Raw genomic sequence first — 25,000 nt, forward strand, 5'->3', positions numbered from 1 at the left:
TAGCTAAAATGTTCACACTTCTTCCAAATTCCAGTCGTCCTATTTCCTGACGACCTTTCATTACTTTCACAAATATATCTATCAGCGAAAGTTGCAACATAAAAAGTTAGGTTTGATTTTCAGTAACATGAAAAATTATCAGTTCTGAATAGTTACTAAGTAGAAATACAACTTAAACCATAGAACTGCTTAAATATTCAGGAAACTGAGAACCAAGCGTAATCACTTGTAATTGTCAATCATAGGCTCCCCGATAAGATGCATCTTCTGCTACCTCTATGACAATTCTATTAATCTGAGTGTCCCAATTAAGTACCAATCTACATCAAACCACATGATGAATATGTTTTGCTTCATAGCATCACTGTTATTGGATAGCCTCTTAAAGTCTGCTAATCCCTTCGTCCACTTTTTACTCTCCATGTCAACATCTGTTTTGAATTTAATCAACAGCGATATCATTCATTCTGTCTCTTGAATCTACTCCCATCCGAAGTTTTTTTCTTTTTTTTTTCAAACAAAACTACAGCAGTATCATCCTCACTGAGTTGTTCACATGTATCAGTCTTGAAAGACTTAAAAAGGAAATTGTCATTAAACTTACACAAAAATGAAAGTACATGAATTAGGTATTTTCTCACAGTCAAAAACATGCAAGCAATAACGAACTCCTTTATAAGTACCTTATTTACTCAGTCAGTTCTCTATAAATTACTACAAATTAAAAATATTTTAGAGCCACCGTTTAGGGTGGCTTTCTTAATCCACAATCTTCTTTATAGCATTAATTCATAGCTTGAATCAATAGGGGGAAGAGTAACAGGCTGTACACCTCAATCCAAACGATATGCTCAACCGCGTCCCACTGACATAATAGCAAAGGCGTTGCCGCAGAGAATGGCCAACAACACTCCACCTCGCGGGTTTCATTTCTCAAACGGACCGTTGTAATTCCGATTTTACGGGGGAAATCAGAGGCAACCAGAACGAGAACATCTCGACGGCGACTGGAACGAACAAATAGCGGCCGATCAAACTCCCGTACTTATTTATCTTTCTCTGTTCTGCATTACGCTCCACTCAGTCCGCTCGTCCACCAGCGTCTGGTACCTGGATGACGTGATCCTGGAGGCTCGGTTGTGTCTGTACTTGAGGAGTTTCAGCAAGTCATCCCAGTCCAAAATCTCCTTGAACTTGAGCTTATTCCGTTCAAGTCAAAGGTAATAAATGTGAGCCAAGGTGGGACTGAATTTTGGGACGGCATATCTAGCATTCAGCTCGTCTTGGCGGGTGTTCGGCTGACGCCGAGGGACGTCTACTTCGTTCATGACACTCCAGTCTTCCCGAAAGCCATAGGAGTGTGCCTGGGGACCAAGCTTGAAGACCTGTCAAGGATGTCGGAGAGATTGCACCTCATTGATGCGCAGCCGATGTTCTTCCTCTTGGAGAACTGCCTAGCTCTGCCTTAGCTCCTTTTCTTGCTACGCAATACGTCTTGATACCTTCTCACAGATCGCCTCGGCGAAATCAATGCCATTATCTGGCGCAATGCTGAACTGATCTGCAATGCAAGATTTGACAGCATTGACTAGCAACAGACGAAACTACTCGTGAAATTCAGACCTGACGCTGCATGTCTATCTTTCCTCACTCTCCTCCAGTCGCACACTCAGAGTAGGATCCTCTGGGGGACGGCTGAACCTGATGTACTCGGGAACAGAAACCAGCTCTGACCGCTGGACCGTCAAAGGCCTCACCATCCCCCAGAATACAAATGTCCTATGTATAACTGGGACGACGTCAAATGCAGATATACCTTCAGATAGATTGAGGCTTCCTTGAACTAGCAGCGTCTTGCCTACTTCCGTTTCACTTTGCAGCCAAACAACAGTGAGTGATTCAATTCGGTACCCTCCTCATCAACTGGTACCCTTCTTAATAATGAGTGTACTCGTATCAGAGTGGTCCAGCGCCGCGTTCTCCGGTTTATGAGTCACGTAAATTCCGTTGTGGAGCTGTAGCTGACGAATTCGGCCTGCATCCGTTATCATGCTGCCATAGCGCGGGCTGTTTCACCGAAACGCCACTCTGAACGACATCATCAGCAGGGATCTTGACGCAGCCGGCTTCCAGTCACAACTGGAGCCAGTGGATCTTCACTGCGGAGATGGTAAGCGCCCCGACGGAATATCCCTCTTCCCATACGAGGGAAGTAAATCCCTTATCTGAGACGTGACATGCTGCAACCCGTTCTTCACCTCGGACCTTTATAGATCGATAACAAATATATTAAGCATAGTATTGGTATTCCCTGCCTCTGTTCTTTGGCCATTTATAACAGACGATGTTAGGTTCAGTGCCAAGGTAACATGAGTATTTCAAATTCTGGCACAAGCTATCGGTTTTTGAGAGAAGGTGTATGTCGATTCCATCAAAACCAGTACTTGATTGGTACTTAAATTATTGACCCCGAAAGGGATGAAAGGTACAGTCAATCACAGTGCAATTTGAACTCAGAACGTAAAGACGGACGAAATGCCGCTAAACATTTTTCCGGCATGGTAGCGGTTCTGCCAGCTTGCCGCCTTTGTGCAATAATATCATAAGAGAAATATAGAATAACAAACTTTTTGAAAATTGTCTGAAAATCCTGTTTTATCAGAGATTACTACAGGATTTAACCCCGTCTAAATATTTTCTTCCTTCTTTCTATCAATGCTTCACTAATTACCATTTCTATCATGGTAATGTGAGTGCACTCTTTCTTTCCAGGTAAATTGACATCTGACTGTTCAAAGAAGACTTCAAATGTAACTAATAGCGACTTCTCTTGAAAATCGACAAAAATTGGCATCGTCGCGTTATTAATTACCTGCAGAAAAATGGTTCAGCCCACAAGAGCATTCATGCTAACATGGTTGTTACATTAGGGGATAATGCTACAGCTTTATCAACAGTGCAAAAGTGGGCAGCTAAATTTAGGAGAGAAGGGGAGAGTCGTAAAGATGGCCCAACGTCTGGACGTCCTGCAACTGCCACCACCGAAGAAAATATTGATCGTGTTCACCACAGGCAGATGGATGACAGGCGATTGGCTATAAATCAAATAGCCAATGCTATTAGCATATCCCGTGAGAGAGTTGAGAATATTCTGCTCAATGAACTTGGTATGACGAAGGTTTCTGTTCAATGGGTGCAACGTCTTCTGACAGTAGATCAAAAGCGCACCAGGCTTATCATATCACAGGAAAATCTGACATTGTTTGAGGCAGATCCAGCTGGTTTTCCTGAACGTTTCCTAACCCTGGATGAGTACTGGATTCATCACTTTGATCCAGAGACAATGGGACAATCCAAGCAGTGGAAAACCCCTCCTCACTTCGCCAAAGGAGGTCAGGGTAGTTTCATCTGTATGGAAGGTGATGGCCTCTTTGGGGATGCAAAAGACATTGTGTTTACCTTCAAAAGAGCCACACCGTCAATGGAGAGTACCATACCAACTTGCTGAGGCAATTATGAAAGGCTATCAAGACCAAACACAAAGGAAAACTGACGAAAGATGTCTTGTTTCACCAGGACAATACTCCAGCACACAAGTTCTTGGATTCAGTGGTTGCCATGTGTGACTGTGACTTTGAACTGGTTGGTCAGCCTCCTTATTCTCCTGATTTTGCCGCATCTATCATCTGCCCCCCGCAAACAGGAAAAAGCACTTAGTTGGGAAATAGTATCATAATGATGACGCCGTCATATCTACTATTGATGACTTTTTTGACGAACAAAATGAAAACTTCTTCACCAATATATTCATTCAAAGCACCGTGTGTACCGCATGGGAGACTGTGTTGAAAAATAAATCCCATTTGGTCACATTCCATGAGAATATCTTGGTCAGCCTATGAACTTTTCAACCGAAGGAAGACATTTGTACCCAGGATAATGTAGTACATGATACAAGATACGTTAAACAAAGACGATATGATCGTAGTTTAAGAACCGTTGATCATATGTTTTTTTTTCTTAGTAAACGTTTCAGATAACTAATTTCCCAATATGGTTCAGAGCCTGGAGTATGTATGTATGTATGTATGTATGTATGTATGTATGTATGCATGTATGCATGTATGCATGTATGTATGTATGTATGTATGTATGTATGTATGTATGTATGTATGTATTTATGTATGTATTTGCATACGCACACACACGCACACGCACATGCACACATACACACACGAACACACAAGCCCACACGCACAGAGAGGGGGGAGATAAAAGGAATGAGAAAGAAAGCAGATGTTCCGGTCGTCGTATGTTTCGATAATATAGAGGAAAGATGACGAGAATGTTTATGATTCACCCTACTCTAATAAAATATGATTCCTTAAGAGGAAGAAGTCAAAAGAGAGGTTTGGCTGTTCGAGATGACAAACCAAATGTCCTTGGCATCTTATTTCTTGTTTTTACATCATATCGATATTATGTCATGCACACTACTACATCACGTTGATATGTTAAATTATATCTCTATCTATCTATCTATCTATCTATCTATCTATCTGTCTGTCTGTCTGTGTGTGTGCGTGTGTGTGTGTGTGTGTGTGTGTGTGTGTGTGTGTGTGTGTGTGTGTGTGTGTGTGTGTGTGTGTGTGTATCCCTAATGGCATTAACTTACATGGTAATTTATTGTTATGAAGAAAACAAACAGTATTGAACTTCTTCGTTGCATCACTAAACTAACTTGATGTTATACTCCATTCTACAACTCCAACGCGATAGAAAACACCCAAAACAAACACAAATATGTAGTGTGTCTTATCATAAGGTTTTTGTGTTAATCAAAAAAAAAAAAACTTCATATTGTAGTGAATCTTGCAGGCATCAAGTGGATTCGATCCACCATAGCCAAATTTAAATTAACACTTCAACAGAACTTTTCCCGCGGTGGAACAATGTTTTTTTTTTCTGTGACAGCAGTTTTAGCTAGGCCGAAATAATGTCTTTACCACTTGACCCTTCTAACCTCTTATAAACCACCAAAAGCTAGAATGGAGGTAATAAGCACCACCAACGAAATCTATTGTTCTCAACAATATATCTATCCTTCTGGATAGTTATAAAAACAAGAACCCCAAGCAAAAATCAGTTAGTCACTTGATGACAACTCAGTGACAACTCATGAGTTGGGAGAGAGCTAACACCAGTTAGTGAACCGACCACGAGAATTATGGCCGCAAGCAGGCAGACAAACGGCCAGAGGGAAAAAGAAGGGAAGTTTACAGTCAGTGACTATGCGAACCAATGTCCCACACTCTCTCACTTTCACTAACTCACTTTCTATTTTCTGCACATTACCATATCTCTCTCTATGGTTTACTACTACAATAAGAACATACTACTACGATAAGAACATAGAAGCCGAAATTAACTTTTTTACTTCGCATGCTCTAGGATTTTTCACCTGCCCGTCGAGGCAAGGTATATACGATGTAACGGTAAAAATAAATATTTCCTTAAAACTTCATGCACTTTTCATCTTTGACATCTTACAACATGCCTTTGCAATAAATTTCAGCCCTTACAATATCACCTCTGTTCCAAGATGTTTATAAATAACCAGCAATAAAAATATAAGTTATAAGTGAAAGGGTTTGTTTATAGAAACCTAAATGTATTTTTGCTTGATGTCTATAAAAATTTCCAGATTTTAAAAAACTGACAAAGTTTTAATTGTTTCATTACTGCAAAGGCTGAGTAGTATAAGGCAGACAAAGCAGTGCTCCATAGCATACTTTGCTTCTTTACATTCACAGATGGTTGGTCGGTCTTGTAGCCCCATCTGACCAAAGCAACTCATGATCATTCCGTTCTTCTCAGGCAGTTGTCTTCCCTGAATTCATGATGCTTCAGAGCAAAGACAGAGGCTGCCAACAGGAAGGAAAAGGGTGGATGGATTCCCAGGTCAATCGAAGGTGAGGGTCGGTCTCAAGCTTTCCACTCGGAGGTGGAGTCTAGTTTCTTCTCGTGACGATATTAGGGGCCGGATATGGCTGAGGAAGCTTCTTCGTGACTTCAATTTTTGGGCCGAGGATTGACATCCATAGAGGAGGAGGTGGTGTTCCTCGCCAGTAGCCGTTGTCATCACGCCAGTTCAACTGGCCATTTCCCGTCCGATATCAGCAAGGGCAGTGACTCCGAGAAGGTGTAGGTTGTTTGTGTTGGTGAGCTTCATGTAACTCAGTGTTTCCCAACCTTTTTTCCCGGCGCCCCACTTTTTCATAGCAAAAGTTTTTACGCCCCACCTTTTCCCATGTCCACTCACATTTACAAATGTTTTCACAGCCCACGTCTATGCCCCGCGCCCCACCTGAATTTTCTCAGGCCCCACCAGTGGGGCGTACGCCCCACCTTGGGAATCACTGATGTAACTAGTGACCAGGTGGAAAGTGTTTTTCAACGCTGGGTCGTTATATATAACTGCTGCTAACACCACCTCGTCATAAGAACTCGCGAAGATAGTTTCCTAATTCATGTGTTAAAAATTGTCCTTTATTCTTTTAAGATGACTGACTGCTGTTTTCTCTGTTGAAGGACAACCCAGATTCTTGAAGTATTAATGCTAGAAAGTATGAAGTTGGCTGATGACCGGGTGAGATGGAGGGAAATAGTTGCGTTTCATATTGTACACCGACGTCTCCTGTAGGTTATAATTTTGATTGATTGACATGCCAACTTGAAATCCATCCACGCATCAAGAAACGGCTGTCATTGGTCAAAGGAGATAACTAATAATTTCCAACAATTATCATGTATAATTGTTAATAATGTTTCTTGTCTGGAACATGCTGCATGTATCCTCTTACAGTAATTATAGCGTGTGTTTACAATACTAAAAACGTACAGAGATTGCTACAATCTTCATCTAGTCTGATTTTAGCAAATTCAGCAAACGATACTATTTGTACCGTTTACTATGTCAATAGTATTTATGAGATACTATTGACACGGCTATTTGAGATGTCCATAAAATTATATCACCACTTTATCTAATACAAATATTTCCGGTAAAATATAGTTTATCTTTTATCCTTTTATTTGTTTCACTCATTCGACTGCGGCCATGCTGGGGCACCACCTTGAAGGATTCTAATCGAATGAATCGATTCCAGTACTTTTGTTTTTAAATCTGGTACTTATTCTATCGGGTTCTTTTGCTGGACCGTTAGCTTACGGGGGCGTAAAAAGCAACACCGGTTGTCAAGCGGTTTTGGAGAACAAATAAGAACAAAAAGACACACACACACACACACACACACACATACACACAAGTGAGTGTATATGTGTGTTCGACGGTCTTCTTTTAGTTTCCTCCTACCGTATCCACCCACAAGGTTTTGGTCGGCCGGGGGCTATAGTAGAAGGCACATATCAAAGCTGACGCGCAGTGGGACTGAACCCAGAACCATGTGGCTGGGATACAAATTTCTTACCACGCAGCTACGCCTGGAAAACATTTCAGTTCTTGCAAAATTACAACCGTAACTATTTTGCGAACAATATCAATGGCCACCATTGTTACTTTTCCAAATGTATAAATCGGTTCTAATTCTAGCAAAATTACTAATCATAGGCGTAGGCGTGGCTGTGTGGTAAGAAATTTGTTTCCCAACCACATGGTTCCGAGTTCAGTCCTACAGCGCGGCACCTTAGGCAAATGTCTTCTACTATAACCTCGGGCCGACCAAAGCCTTGTGAGTGGATTTATTAGACGGAACAGGAAGAATTCTGTCGTGAGTGTGTGTGTATGTGTGTGCGCGCGCGTGCTGTGTATGTGTGTGTTGTGTGTGTGTGTGTGTGTGTGTGTGTTTTGTGTCCATGTTTGTCCCTCCCACACATCACTGTTTGACAACTAGTGCTGGTGTGTTTATGTCCCTGTAATTTGGCAGTTCGGCAAAAGAGACCGATAGAATAAGTACCAAACTTTAAAAAAATATATATATAAGTACTCGGGTCGATTCATTCAATTAAAAAAATTCTTCCAGACGGTGCCCCAGCACGACCGCAGTCTAATGACTCAAACAAGTAAGAGATAAAAGATTAAAGAATGCTATTATTGGTAATTTGTTAATGCTTTGTTTGTGTTTATTTTACATTTTGTGGACAACAACGTCACAGTTGTTACCCCATGCATTTCCTATGAGGAAACTGATAAGAAAGCGTCTGACGGTAACATAAACGTCCATAAATAGGCGCAGGAGTGGCTGTGTGGTAAGAAGTTTACTTCCTAATCATATGTTCCAGGTTCAGTCCCACTGCGTGGAGCCTTGGGCAAGTGTCTTCTATAGCCTCGGGTCAACCAAAGCCTTGTGAGTGGATTTAGTAGACGGAAACTGAAAGAAACTCGTCCTGTATATTTATTTGTTTTCGTTCGGTTTCCTTGTATGTCTCTACTCTCCTGTTTTTGTTCCCAACTTTGACCCTCCATAAATCCAAAATTTTATTTTGGAATTTATGGAAGCAACTGTCTTCGAAGGCTCATATTGTCGTTGAATTTCGAAATGAGGAGAAATAGACTGCCGACAACTGATGAAGGGTCGTTATTTGTGTTACTTGTCTTGTTTCCCATTTTTCTCTCTCGTTGTTTGCGTATTTAACTCGTTTGTTTTCGTACTTCATGTTTACACAGCTGGTGACGTCCTGTATCCATATATGCATATATATGTATGTGTGTGTGTGTGTGTGTGTGTGTGTGTGTGTGCGTGCTTCTGTACGTGCGTGTGTGTGTGTGTGTGTGTGTGTGTGCGCGTGCTTCTGTACGTGCGTGTGTGTGTGTGTGTGTGTGTGCATGCATGCATGTATTTGTGTGTTTGTGTTTGTCCCCCCACCATCGCTTGACAACAGATATTGATGTGTTTACGACTCTGTAACTTAGCGGTTCGACAAAAAAGAGCAATAGAATAAGTACTAGACTTACAAAGAATAAGTCATGGGGTCGATTTGTTCGACTAAAGGCGGTGCTCCAGCATACCTGCAGTTAAATAACTGAAACAAGTAATAGAATAAAAGATTACACACGCATACATACATATATATATGTATATGTATGTATGTATATACATATATTATACACATGTATACATAGTATAGATACATACATAATACAAACATATATATATATATATATATATATATATATAAGATAAGAAAATGGAGAAATGCATCTAAATCAAATATCAATTACCAGATAATACTCAATCACATACTTTATTAAACCACCACATAAGAGACTGTAGGGTTAGATATAAAAGCAGAACAAATCAGTGTACATAAATGAATATATATATATATATATATATATATATATATATATATATATATATATATTGCGAACAAACGATTTCATTTCAGGTTGCTGCAGTCCATTCTTAGCTGCGAATAGCTAACATTCTGGCGGTCCAGCGTTCCGTCACATACTGAGTTCAAATTCCGCCGGGGTCGACTTTGCTTTTCATTCTTTCGGGCTCGATAAATTAAGTACCAGTGAAACACTGGGGACGATGTAATCGACTATCTCTTCCTCCAAATTTTAGGTTTTGTGCCACAGTAAAAAAGATTATTATTATTGTTGTTGCTGTGTAAGGCGGCGAGTTGGCAGAATCGTTAGCACGCTGGACGAAATGCTCAGCGGTATTTCACCTGTCGCTACGTTCTGAGTTCAAATTCTGCCGAGGTCGACTTTGCCTATCATCCTTTCGGGGTCGATAAATAAGTACCAGTTACATACAGAGATCGATCTAATCGACTGGTCTCCCCACCTCTAAAAAAATTTCAGGCCTTATGCCTTTAGTAGAAAGAATCGTTAGCACGCCGGGCGAAATGCTTGGCGGTATTTCGTCTGCCCTTACGTTCCGAGTTCAAATTCCGCCGAGGTCTACTTTGCCTTTCATCCTTTCGAGGTCGATTAAATAAGTAACAGTTACGCACTGGGGTCGATATAATCGACTTAATCCGTTTGTCTGTCCTTGTTTGTCCTCTCTGTGTTTAGCCCCTTGTGGGTAGTAAAGAAATAGGTATTTCGTTTGCCGCTACGTTCTAAGTTCAAATTCCGCCAAGGTCGACTTTGCCTTTCATCTTTTCGGGGTCGATAAATTAAATACCAGTTACGCAATGGGGCCGATGTAATAGACTTAATCCCTTCTCCCAAATTTGAGACCTTGTGCTTCCAGTAGAAAGGATTATTACTGTTGCTGTTGTTTTTTGGGTTTTTTTCGAAAGCATTTCCATTGTGACGGGAACTCGGAAATTCCGAAACGCAGGGGCATGCGTATAGAAACATACATGCATACATACATACATACATACATACATACATACATACATACATACATACATACATACATACATATACATGCGCAGTCAAATACACTCATACATATCTATTCTCCAATGATTATTCTCCATATCTTTTATTCTTCCATTTGACCCTTTAAGACTATGAAACAATGGATATATAATAATTACACCATTTGCAATTAGAAATGGAACTGGCGAGGGCTGTTCGTCTTTCTCCTGTTTGTTTATTTTGTTGGACTTCTATTTAAAAGGCAAATAGGTCTCGTCTAACACTTCAACATGTGGTCAACACATGATACACGTATATAGTATCTACAGAGTTGGTCATAAAAATGAATAAGAGTTGGGTTTTCCAGTAATATTATTGTTAGTTTTCGCTCTTATTTTCATAATACTCTTTCTACGTTCCTCCTTACTCCTTCTCCCCGTCTCTTCATTTCCTTCCCTTCCTTTCCACTTCCTTTTCATCCTCTTCCTATCCACAGTCACTACCACCTCCTCCTCCTCCTTCTCTCTTCTTCTTCTTCTTCTTCTTCTTCTTCTCTTCTTCTTCTTCTTCTTCTTCTTCTTCTTCTTCTTCTTCTTCTTCTTCTTCTTCTTCTTCTTCTTCTTCTTCTTCTTCATCATCATCATCATCATCAGTAACATCAGCAGAAATGCTACACTAAAGTACAATATTCATCACCGTTGTACTTAAGTGCAACGTTTCTCACGGGAGACGAGACTGAGAATTGAAAAGGATCATCAAAATTGCCTTGTTTTATAACACACTATTTTAATTAAAATTAATTGTTTAATTTAATTAATTTAAAATAGTTTTCAGCTTTTAATCTTGTCCAACACTATGATGAAAAACAAAGACAAATGGATGCAAGCCCTATTCTATCTTCGTCTCTTGTTTATCAATAAAGGGAAAGGAATGAATCAGAGAGTGAGCGAGGAAGCGAGAGAAGGCGGGGGCGGGAGAGAGAGAGAGAGAGAGAGAGAGAGAGAGAGAGAGAGAAAGGCAAAAAATTTCAGTAATATTGGAGTTGGGAATGATAATTGTCAGTTGGAGAATAGTGTATCTTTAAACAGAGAAGAGGTCGCCTTCAGTTCAAATTATGATATTAGTAAGACGAATACTGTAGCTGAGAAATTCGCTCTTAAAAAGCCGGCTCCGTTACTTAGTTTCTGGGTTTGGGCTTAAGCTAAATCGCTTATATTGTTTTAATACAATTTCCACTCTGCTCAGAATTGTAAATATCTGTATTTAAGAAATATATAGGTTGATCAACCACCAGTAGTCACAGTATAAATATTTATACATCATATTTCTCGTTTTTGAGTTTGCTATATTGTGTTGACAAAGCTTTCATATTTCTCTCTCTCTCCCTCCCCCTCTCATCCTTTCTCTTTCCCCTCTTGCTCGCTTTCTTTCTGAAGAAGAAAAATTAAGAATAAACAATGATATTCATCGGTAAAGCCAAGCGAATTTACTTTACATATGTAGTCATTTTAAATGCTGCTAAGAATTAACGCTAAAAATATTCGCAGTCCAGTTATTGCCAACCGGCTTCCAATGCTTCAACCTGTTTATCAAGAAATGTTATACTAACGTATATCTATCTCTTTTCGAGCGTTACCAATGTTTGAGATTTTGTCAGAAAAGTTCTAATGACGTTCTCCTTTAAACGTTCTGTTTTAAGCATTCTAAACAAGAGCAGTTACCGAAGTTATAATCTTGACGTTTACCACATTTTTCAACTGCTACAGATCAAAAGGAGTAAGCACAATTTCAGAAGTAAAATATACTTGGAAGCGTTCAAAGTTAGATCTTTTGCTTGAAATTATCTGGACTAAGTGAACGTTTGTTCAAACTAAACCTCTGTTACAGAACTGAGAACGAGTAAGAGACGATATCTATCTATCTATCTATCTATCTATCTATCATCTATCTATCTATCTATCTATCTATCTATCTATCTATCTATCTATCTATCTATCTATCTATTTATATTTCAGCTTTTGCCATAGCAGTATCACAATAACCAGTTGTTGTTTCACTCAAATGTTACCTCTTCATTTAGCTCTGAGGAAGCTATAAGACGTCGCACTATCACTCAACTCTGGGTGCACATTTCATTATAGTAGAAACAGCTGTAAAGTAATGGAAATGGTTGTGTAACTCCTACCCTATTGTCATTCGTTAATATACTATAGTGTGTGAGCCGTAAGGCGGCGAAATTGCTGGCCTTGTGCCAAAACTTGAAAGCAGTCTGTGTTTTCAAATATTTCTCTTTTTGTTCTACTTAAATCAAGAAATGCATGCATGCAGTGTAAATAGGATAAAGTTGAATGCATAATGCCTTTCAGTAAATTAAATATAAAGGTAATAGTGGGATATATGAAGTAGAATAAATGTAAATAGAAATACGTATAGCGTATTAGATATATATTCGTACACTAGTTCTTACCACTGTTCATACACCAGTCTAACAATATTGTTTACAATAGTAAAGAGGTCTGCGAACTCTTGTGAAAGGTTCGAGGTTCATTACCATTCTATATTGTAAATCCATGATTGTGTTCCAGTTATACTGGTTTTCACAGTTTTATATGCCGCTCATCTCAATTCTTTTAGATAGAAGAAACAGTAAATTCACAACAGTCGCCAGTCACATATATCATCTCAAAAATAGAAATATTCACTACATTTTGTCATGGTCCATAATAGATTCAGGGCTTCCATACCAAGGTCAACGCTTAGCTTGTAAGTTATGCCTAAAAGAGGCATTCCACATATTAAAACATTACTCCTCGACATTACTAAATAAATATAATGAGGCCCTAAGTACATGCAACCACCGCTTTTTTCATACCTTCAAATTTTACCATAAATCTAAATGCAACCTAAATAACCACACAGCAGATATCCACAACATCCCTTAGGTAATCCCCAACAACCCTACTTAACTTTCCTTTATCTCCATTTTAGTTTTCAACCTTTAATTTTTTAACTCCCTTATCTTTAAGGATCTCAGTCATTTAATATTACACATATGGACATACAAGTGGATACATGTGTGTGTAAATGTATGTGCATGTATTTTTATGTATGCATATGTATGTGGGTATATGTATGTATGTATGTATGTATGTATGTATGTATGTATGTATGTATGTATATATATATATATACATACATATATACATGTATGTGTGTGTATATATACGTGATATGTATATACAAATATATGTGTGTATGTGTATATATGCATACATAAGTACCTGTATGCGCGCGTGCGTGTGACTGTATGTAGCGCGTGTGCGCCCGCGCGTATGTATGTCCTGTATGCACACGCATATGTGTGTATGAATACATTTATGGATAGCGTGAGCATGCACATGTATACATGTGTGTATGTATATGCGTGTATTTATGTGTGTGTATATGTATGTATACATATGCGCACATGTATATGCGCGTGTGTGTGCGCGCGTACGTATGTCATTATACCTTCTTTCGTTTTCTCTGATTTCTACCTATCACACTAACCTATCACATACCTCCATTTATAGAAATCTGACATCCTTTTTCTTCCCTCCACTTTAAATTTTACTACTAGAACTACAACTCATTTTGGTATCACCGCACCCATGCCTTTTCTCTTCCCATTCCTTAATACAGCCCTATCGTATCACTACTACTCATATATCTCACACTTATTCACTCCTTACCTTCTCATCTCTACCTATCACCCCTCCCCTCACATTATTTAGACCACCCACTAACACTCCTTTTCTCACTTCTTTCACCCTTTCTTCACTTTTTCTTTTCTTTTTTTCACTCTTTTCACTTTTTCTTCTCTCTGTTCTGTTCTCTCTCTTTTTATTATTATTTTTTCCTCTTTCTTTTTCTCTCTTTCTTCCTTTCATTTTCTCTTCCTGTCTTCATTTTGACCTATCTTCTCATTCTAATCACACCCCCCCCCCGTCTATCCACAAATACTATCAATACAGTTTCAAATTTTCATTCACACCACAAAACCCCTTCGAATGAGCAGCACAGAATCCACAGCTCCATACTTAGAAATGACTAAACATGAACTACTATTGGAACTTACATACTATGTACAGGAAACTTTTTTACCACTTCTATACACCACTTGAATAATGGATCTGCAACTACAATGTTTTATATTTTATTTCTACTTCTATTCTCTTATTTCACTCTATATTGCCTATCTTCTCCTCCACAATAATTCCTTATTTCTAACTCAAACATTTACCTCTATTTAACCATCACACTTCGTCTCTGATGAAGGGATATCCATAATATCCCAGAAACAGCTGTAAGACTATATCTATATCTCTTCCTTATAAATGTTCTGAAAACTCTTCACACTCTGGCTTTGTTATCCCTTTTTGTCTAATATATAATATATATATATATATTATATATATATATATATATATATATATATATATATATATATAATATACATATATATATATATAAAAACAACTTATAAACAAGGGCAAAAGAAAATTAATTTCTATGTCAATATGCTGATAACAGACTTTTAAATCGTCAGTTTCCAAATATTATATACCTGCTACGAAATACGCTGCCACTTTTTGATGAAATTTTTTCTGTAAAAAAACTTCATCCTATATATATATATATATATATATATCATTATATATTTATTATATTATAGATAGATAGATTAGAGAGAGAGAGAGAGAGAGAGAGAGAGAGTGAGAGAAAGAGTGAGATAGAGAGAGGGAGAGAGAAAGAGAGAGAGACAGAGAGAAAGTGTTTAGGGACATTTTACAGCAAGAGTACAAAATCTAGAAAAATAGAAAAATAGAAATCTAGAAAAATAGAAAAACGGTTACATTACTCAAATTTGCAACTATTCATGTATTCTAATAAAATACTGGATATATAGAGTTTATCTTATGTCACACCCAAATCTGAATGTCAAATAAATAAACGCCAGTTGCTACAAAATTTCTGTAATTTCTGTTTATCTACAGACTAAGATTGTTTATATTTACTTATATAATTTCCCTATGATGTTTCTGTCATATTTACTATGGCCTCTACACTTCTCTCCATGGTTCTGCACCGCTAAGAACCTTTTAGCAGTTCACTGCTCACTTATAACTCCGAATTTTCTATCACCATTTTCCCTGATCCATATACCTCGACAATGCAATACAGTCTTTTATCTGTTATCTTTTATTTTTTACTTGTGTCAGTCATTAGTCTGCGGCCATGCTGGGACACCGCCTTGAAAAAAATATGGAACGGTTTACGAATTTGCGTGTCATCCTTGTTAATCTTCTCTGTTTCCTTCTACATTTTAGTGCATACACTGCTGAAGCAAGTACAATCGTTCATATCTTTCATTTAAGATAGTGTTTTCAAACAATCATAACATTTCGAAAGGAAGCATAAATTTTGCCGTACGTTTTCACTCTCACCTTGCTTCACCAGAGAGGCCTAAAGCGGTATTCGGTTGGGGTCGACCGTTCCTCATTAGATCAGATGTGGCCGAGTGACTTATAAATTCACTTCGCAACCACATGGTTTCCCGTTCAGTCTTACTACTCTGCACCTTGGGTAACTATCTTCTACTATAACCCCAGGACCGTTCAATACCTTGTGAGTGAATTTTGACGATGGAAGTGTGTGGAAGCCCGTCCGCACGCGTATATATATAAATATATATATATTATATTATATATATATATATATATAGTATATATCATGGACTTATTCATCGTTAGATGTCGTATGAGGATTCTGCAATTTCTTGTTGAACAATCATACAGTTGATTTGTTTATGATGATCAAATATTGGTCTCTTTTGCCGAACCGCTGAGTTACAGGGACGTAAACACACCAGCATCGGTTGTCAAGTGATGTTGGGGGGACAAAAACAGACACACAAACATAAACACACACATACACACATATATATATATATACATATATACGACACTTCTTTCAGTTTCCGTCTACCAAATCCACTCACAAAGCTTTGGTCGGCCCGAGGCTATAGTAGTAGACACTTGCCCAAGGTGCCACGCTGTGGGACTGAACCCGGAACCATGTGGTTCGTTAGCACTTACCACACAGCCACTCCTACGCTAATTCCCGTTATTTTGAATTATTCAAGTTCAAGAAGAGTGTCCACAGTATTTGCTTGTAACTTTGTAAATTTTTAAATACAGATTTGAAATTTTGTCAGTGGGTGCTTTATATACCACTGGTTTATAGTTATGTAATTTTAGCTGATCCTGCTGAGTAAATTTGACTTTTATAGGCAGATAAATTTAATTAACAGGTGTAAAAGCAACAAGATTATGGATAAACGCTAAAATTGAAATTCTTAATGCATCTTACCTGTTTGATTTGTTACAGATGCCAACCGACAAAAATTTTGCCATTTTTCAAGATGAGGTACATTAATTTAACTTAATTAAAATACGGGTATTTTAATTAATTAAAATACGGGTATAGTCAATACTATTGAAAAGGTTGCAAGACGCAACGAAATTTTAGGAAAATAAAAATAAGAAATAAGTGGAAATTTTACCGGTGAGTGTGTTAAATTAGGCACAAAAAGAAAATGACTTTCCCCAGACACAACAGAATATGCTTCAACACACGAACTCATATAAAGAATCTTGCAAACCAAATCCCAAAACGATGTGTGTGTGTGTGTGTATGCGCGTATGTGTGCATGTATTTGAATGTGCGTGTGTATGTATATATGTGTGTGCGTGTCTTTGTGTTTGTTCCACCGCCGCTTAACAACCGGTGTTAGCTTCTTTATGTTCCCGTAACCTAGCGGTTCAGCAAAAGAAACCGATAAAAGACCAGACTTTTACAAAAAAATATGTCCTGGAGTCGATTTGTTCTACAAAACTCTTCAATGCAGAGCCGCAGACGAATGACTTAAGCAAATAAATAAAAGAAAGGTGGTTTTTGCGAATAGCCAGAAAAATTGTCACCAAAGAGATAACTCATATGAAAGGGGAATAGTGAATGCAAAGAAAGAGGAGGAAATTATGCAGGTGCTATATTATGCCTTTAAGCAAGTTAATTAATTCTCCATATATCCATATTTCCAGAATTTTCTGTAGCTTTACACTACAATAATAACATTGTGAGAAAAGTATTGTACTACTACCACAAATCAAAAGTCTCAATAAACACTTCATCCAATTTGTTTCATAGCATTTCATATCAAACTTGTAGAAGCCTTTTATGAAAGGTATCGTATTTAGCAATTACGAAAGGCTTCGTATTTAGCATTTTAGTGGTGAAAATAGTACTTGATTTGTGGTTCGAAACAACAGTTGTGTTGTTCAAGCCAAGAGTAATTTAAATGCAACAATTCCGCCATTGATGGAGCCGGTGACGCATATTGTAAGATTCAATATAGATGTGTACTATTTTTGAACCACTGTTTTCCGGTTGTCTCGGGGAAGGGGTGTCGTAAGACAGTGATCTTCAATACTTTGACAGCCTGCCACAACTCTTGCCAGAAAAGTGAAGAGCAACTATGAAAAGCCAATAATGATAGCTGAGCTACAGATGCACTGAAATAACCGGGCAAACTGAAAATTGCTTGCTTTAAGTGGTTTCCTACCTACAAACTTTGTGCCCGTAACTGGTAGCAAACCAGAAGCATTTCCAGTTATGTGCCCTAAAGAGTGATGGCGCTGTGGACGAAGGGCGTGAACTTTATCGAACATTTCTAAGCCAAAAATCTACTAAACGCAGGTGTTAAAGACTTTAGATAAGTTGCGCAGAAAGAGGGTGTCTCAAAGCTGACCTTTTCGGTATAATCACTACCTCATGCGATACAAAGTAGAGGGTTGGTAATAAAACTAGCTTAGTGGGGTTCGGGTGAGGCGGGCTCAGTTTATATCAATCTAAAGCTCTTGACAGAATCAACCATTACTACTTGACAGTTGTCTTAGATGAAATCAGTTTTGATACTGTTTTAAGAGGCTGGATGTTTCTTTGCTTAGTGGCTTCTGCTCGATGGTTAGGCTTAGTTGTTTTTATCGGAACCATTTCAATCGCATGCTCGGTCCTTTTTCATTAGTCTTGTAAATTTTACTGCTTAAGCATTGCTTTGAAAATCAGATATATTAAAGGTCACTCTACTCGAATTGGGACACAGGACAACCTCATCCGTATACATAAACTGTGTCACCGTCATAGTGTAGGACATCTCTGAAATCATGTCCGACACTATTTCATATGATTGGGTAACAGAAGCAAGTGTATGTAAGATAGTAACTCGGCAACTTAAGAAGCAAGTTCATGCTGACCAATAGCTGCCACGGGACCAAGGCTCCACTTAAGTTGATTGGAGTCTGGTTAGTTTAAGACCTCCAGCTGGATACAAAATGCGATTGAGCTATGAGCATAGTGAGTTACTATCCTACAAAGACTTGCTTTAGTTAATGCAGACCTCTGTTACCCAATCATATGCTTTTAGTATAGTACCCAACACCATGATTTCAGAGATGTCCTACATTATGGCGGTGACACCAAGAATGGACTGAGAAAGAGCTGTCCCTCAAAGGTCGGGTAGTGGTGGTGAGTACCTACATTGTTTCAGTAATTTATTACTGCTTTACAGTTATGCCTTTCCCCAGGCCACATCTTTCTTGCATGTATGTATGTATGTATGTATGTATGTATGTATGTATGTATGTATGTATGTATGTATGTATGTATGTATGTATGCATGTATATATGTATGTCGCGAGACTGAAATACTTATACAGAATATCTATCTACAGCCAATACGCTCTGCACGGAGAGCTCGTGATGTCGTAATTAATGATGTATGGGCTTCGACTTATGTAGATTCCTAGATGTGTTGGTATGGTCAACTTGTGTCAAGAACTTTTGTCTCTGACGGGGCTCAGTTCTTGCTTAAGCATTAGCAGGAATATTGTCAAACGATATTAGACTTCTACTAGACGAAAAATTTAACTGGTGGAACCTTAATTGCATTCTACAAATGATTACTGGCAAGTGTGCTTGCCAATTTTCTGGAGTATGGGTTCTTTGGAAATGACTTGTTTGGGATCAACTTTATAGGTTACTCTATTCTCTATACTGTATACTCTATTCTACAGGAAGTTCCACGTCCATCTCATTCATTCAGTCACAGTTATACTTATTTGGGCATATATGAAGTGAAACAACAGCAAATATGAGTAGAAGCTGTGTCATCAACTCAGTTCGCTTGAATATCCTCTCTCCTAATGCGTGTGCCAATGTACTTCTATGTGAACACCATTTAGGACATTGACAGGCAAAGAAAGCAAAATGTTTTACAGAGGAATTCAGTCAAACGAAATTTAAGAAAAAAATTTTTTTTCAGGAAATAAATTATTCAGCACAAATCTTTTTCACAAAAGCAAATACCACTCTATCCTTTGTTTATTAGATCACGAAAATGACCAGGCTTATATGAAGAGATAACTATGAGAAGTGGAGCAATATAAAAGGGATTAGAAGAATAAGAGTTAGGGATATTAGATTTTTGGGTAAGTAAACAGTAGGAAACAGTAAAACTAGTGTACAAAATTATATGTACAGCCTCAAGGGAGTCGGATACCCTCCTCTTCTAGCCTCTTACTAAAAGAGTTTGGTTAAACGGCAACACTGGGGCGCGAATTTGCGATACATATATCCTCTTGGTAGTTAAAACAATTTACTACGCTGGTAATTGTAGATTAAAATGAACCCAGGTCACGCATTTTTCAGTTGCTTTCTAACCTCCCTCTCCTGCTAAAATCAATTTAATATTTTCATTTGTTTGCTAATGCATTTTTTTTCTCTTCTAATTTAATTTTCGAAATAAATGAATTTTTGTTCTAAATTTAATTCCAAAACTGCGTGTCATTGTATCTACCACATTGTATAAGTATTTCAGTCTCGCTACATACATACATACATACATACATACATACATACATACATACATACATACATGCATACATACATACATACATACATACATACATACATACATACATACGTACGTACGTACATACATACATACATACATACATACATACATACATACGTACGTACGTACGTACGTACGTACGTACATACATACATACATACATACATACATCATAAATTATATATATATATATAAATGAATGCATGCATATATGTATGTATATATGAATATAGATATACGTATATATGTGTGTGTATGTATATGTATATATATATATATATATATATGTGTGTGTGTGTGTGTGTGTGTGTGTGTGTGTGTGTGTCTATGTGTGTATATCTATGTGTATATATCTATGTGTATATATTTACGTATGTATGTAGACACTTGTGTGTCTATATATATACATACAGACAGCCTGACAAACAATCAGACAGACAGACAGATAGATAGATATGTGCTTCTCAGGGTGTGCGTCACCTCAGCTAAAAACGAAATATTTCTCTCTTAAAATGCTGCAATAAGAACGTCAATATTAATTAATTTAATTATAGCATTGGTAGCAAATGTCTATGTGATAAAACAGAATATAAGAATCGCAAACACTATGCCTGTGGGCATATGGAATAGTGGTTAAGAGCGCGGGCTACTAACCCTAAGATTACGAGTTCGATTCGAGACAGTGACCTGAATAATAGTAATAATAATAATAATAATAATATAATAATAATAATAATAATAATAACATCGAAAAATACCTTAGGAATGAGAACCCAGTTTCGAAATTTTCCCAAGACGCCTGATGAAGGCTGGAGGGTATATCAGCCGAAACGTTGTGTTAACAACAAACTAGATGAGGACAAATGTAAATAATGTAAATCCGCCAAATGTAAATAATGTAAATAATGTATATACTAGACCTATATTCTGATACACTCAAGCACATACTGAGACAGTCATAATATCACTTGCACATATATATATATAATGCATATCTATCTATCTATCTATCTATATATATATATATATATATATATATATATTATATATATATATATATATATATAGATAGATAGATAGATAGATAGACAGGCAGACAGTAACAAAAGTCGGAATTAAATTACACTTGCTTCTTGTTGAACATCGAGTTAAAGTTTTATAAATTTTTTTCTCTTTTCTTGCAATTTATTCTTTCTCATATTGAATATGTTGAAATGGTAATTTCATAGTGCATGATCACACACACACAGACAAATACTCACACAGAGGTACACTCCCCTCTCCCTCACTCTCTCTCTCTCTCTCTCTCTCTCACGCACGCACACACATACACATACACACACAGATTAAATGTATGTATAAATTCTTCTTTTACACACACACACACACACATTTAGATATCAACATATAAATATAGATTCTTTTTTCTGTTACTTGTTTCAGTTATTTGATTGCGACCATGCTGTAGCACCGCCTTAAAGTATTTTAGTCGAAGAAATCTAACCCAAAGCTTTGTAAGCCTAGTAGTTACTCTATCGTTCTCTTTATGCCGAACTGCTAAGTTTCGCGGACATAAACACAGCAGCATCCGTTATTAGCAATGGCAAGGGGAAAAACACAAACGCACATAAATATTCACATATATATATTTAATAATATCAGGATAATAAGATTTTAAAAAGTTTTACTACTAGTGGCCTAGCGTATAGAAAAATTAGTTAATAGATTATATATTATTCACATAAAATACAGTGTACATTTAAACACAATAAGAGGTTTCCATCATAGGAATACTTTATGCTAGAAAGAACAGATAAAGTCCAAACCACTAATTAGGGATAAATTCTCGAAGGGAATGAAAAATAAAAACATTTACCATCTCTTTCCTGGACTATGGTTTCTGACTTATTTTAGTAAATAAAATAATTTACCAGGCGAAGCCTTTATTAACAAGGACGCCAAGATTAAATATATAAACAACGAGGCCAATTCAGCATGTGCTTGTTGCTTATACATTTTAATTTTTATTTCAAATCCACCTCGCAAGCGCAGTCTTTTTTGTGGGCAGCAAAAAGATGCCGCAAATTCTTCGAACGAATCTACCAGAAGCACATGCTGGATTGGCCCCGTTGTTTATATATTTAACATGGCCTCACTGGGGGGAATGTGTTCGGCATACCGCTCCCCTCAAAATTATTGGCCTTGTGTCAAAATTAGAAACGATTATTATAAAGACGGCAGACTAACAGAATCATTAGCACGCCATAACAAAATGCTTAGCGAAATTTCCTAGTATTGCAAAAGCATTTGATTTAGTCCCATTGGACATTAAACACGAGTACCTGGAAGATGTAGAACAACATATTAACTGGAGAGAAGGAAAAGTTACACTCATTATACCACAGATAAGTCTAAAGCAAACAGATAATAAGAAGTAGCGGTATACAGATGCATAACATTGAAGAGAAATAGACCAGAGCAGGCTGAACCCTGCTAGTCGCACACGCTAGCTAACATGGTTGTGTACGAGTGAATTTTCATTCTAAGATCCTGGGCTAGAAGTACTCCCCAGTCCTATGCAAAAGTCAGTTATTTACTGATATACCAATTAGCCTGGGCTGGAGAGTTATTGGCGCACGATTTATGAAACATATCTCCTGATATGTTGAAAGTTGTTGTATTGGAGGACAGGAGAATACTGTCAGAAACAAAAGGATTTCGAAAGTAAAATTGCTTGCAGATCCTGATTCATGTAAAACCTGAGTACTGGACAGGATCCCCGACCTAACAGAGATCCCTGAAGGGCAGCAACTTCAGATTGTTGTGAAGGCTAGATGCTACAATTGTCGATCATGTGGTATTTTTTGAGGACGAAGGTTCTTCTGCTGCTTTTGTTGCTGTTGCTTCCAGTGTTGTTTTTGTAGTTGGTGCTACGTTGTTGTAATTGCTGCTGTCGTTGTCACTGTCGATACGAACAGTTGTTGTCGCATGAAGGACGGATCCGATTTCGACCGAATCCATCGCGAAGATTGCCCCGCCACTCTCCTTTAACAAGGCTGGGTAGGCAGCGTTCCTCTGCCTAATGGAATGGTCAAAGATAATGAAAAGATTGAGGGCAGAGACCGTCCTCTTCAGTGAATCCTTTATTGAGTTTTTCAAGTTCGACATGGAAAGGAAATTGAGAGTGGAAAAATAAAGGTTCTCCTCCCGCAATGAATTTGTCAAATTGTGGCTAACTGTAGTGAAAATGGCTGGGGTTAGGATCTGCTTTAAGCATGTCCCTTAGAGTTGTTCCCTTCTTTTAGAGTAGGAAAACAATAGGTATTTGAGGAATCGTGCTCTTGGTCAAATTTGTGGCCTCTTGTGTCTATATTAGAAACCAATATTTCGTTAGGTCCCTTATGGTTTTGATTTTAAATGGTCCTGGGTCAACTTTAGCTTTTGTCTGCTATAGATCGATAAAATGAAAACTAATACCAATGTGGTAGATTGGTAGAACCTTTAAGGGAAATACGAGGGGCTACTTAAAAATCTTGGCTTTAAGGGTATCGCGAAAGATTTGGTTGGAGGCCCAACCTTCCGAGTTCTTTTACAGGGCTTAGAAAAATTGAAAGACCACTGTAGTAAGTGTATGAATCTGAGATGGGGAATATATTGAATAAAATTACGATTAACTGATCCTCCTGTATTTTCTTTAATCCAAAGCCGGGAACTCTTCGGCATCTCCTCGTATATCCTGTGTATCACATGAGATACTCAAGACATGCAAAGTGCTAAGCTTACTTCTAGTATAGTTCAGTTTAACGGCATACGGTAAAAGCAGAAACTGCATACAATAAAATGTTTCTTATTTGTTTTTGAATCGTAATTTGATTTAATGGGAATGTGTAGCATAATGTCTTCAATATATTAGTAATAATCTAATTAGTTTAATCGATCTTATATATGAAAAGAATAATAAACCTCATTTATTGCATGACTAGTTTAATACATAGAAATAGAGATATAGAATGGGAAGTCCATTAACATCCGACAAAATGAAATAAATCTGCCCAGTTATTGTAATTTGTTTAATTAAAGTATATTGGATCGAGCTTAAACATTCAGTCGTTCATAGAAGTTGAAGGCAGAACAGTGCGAACGTATTGAGTGCAAAACTCATAAAAAATAATGGGGCCCGTAGCATTTGCTACTCTTGCTTCTGGGTTGATACTGCATATCACTTTAGATGCGTTGTGGATCCACAACGAAGCGGCAAATGGTAATGGGGTTGTATGGGGAATGCTAGATATTTAGAAGGCTCGTGATTTTTGTTAGGGAACTTCTAAGTTAACTGAAGTTGTGTGTATAAATGACTGAGTATTCCACAGTCATATGTACTCTTAATGTAATTTCTATGCGCCGCAATGAAGCATAACAAGGCTGCACCGTTGAATAACAGATATAACTCGTCTGATGAGCTTCCACACATTTCTCGTTAACCAATTTTCACTCATGAGGAATGGGTAAAATGCTGGTCATAAAAAATAACAATTGCACGAGATGCCACGTTGTGAGATCGAACCTGGAAGCCCGAGATTTCGAAACAAACGTTTTAACCATTTTATTATACTGAATTCGCTTTGCAAGCACGTGGTTTCGGGTTC

At 37.7% G+C, this 25,000-nt stretch overlaps 1 protein-coding gene and 1 pseudogene across 1 annotated transcript in view; both read right to left on the minus strand.

The window, feature by feature from the left end:
• The window catches only part of LOC115212907 (carboxypeptidase B), a 96,036-nt gene that overhangs the window by 63,115 nt on the left and 7,921 nt on the right, over positions 1–25,000 (minus strand). The window lies entirely within an intron of this gene.
• On the minus strand, positions 15,641–15,735 carry LOC115220692 (annotated as a pseudogene).

Source organism: Octopus sinensis, linkage group LG1 (genome assembly GCF_006345805.1).
Source record: "Octopus sinensis linkage group LG1, ASM634580v1, whole genome shotgun sequence".
Classification (NCBI taxonomy): domain Eukaryota; kingdom Metazoa; phylum Mollusca; class Cephalopoda; order Octopoda; family Octopodidae; genus Octopus; species Octopus sinensis.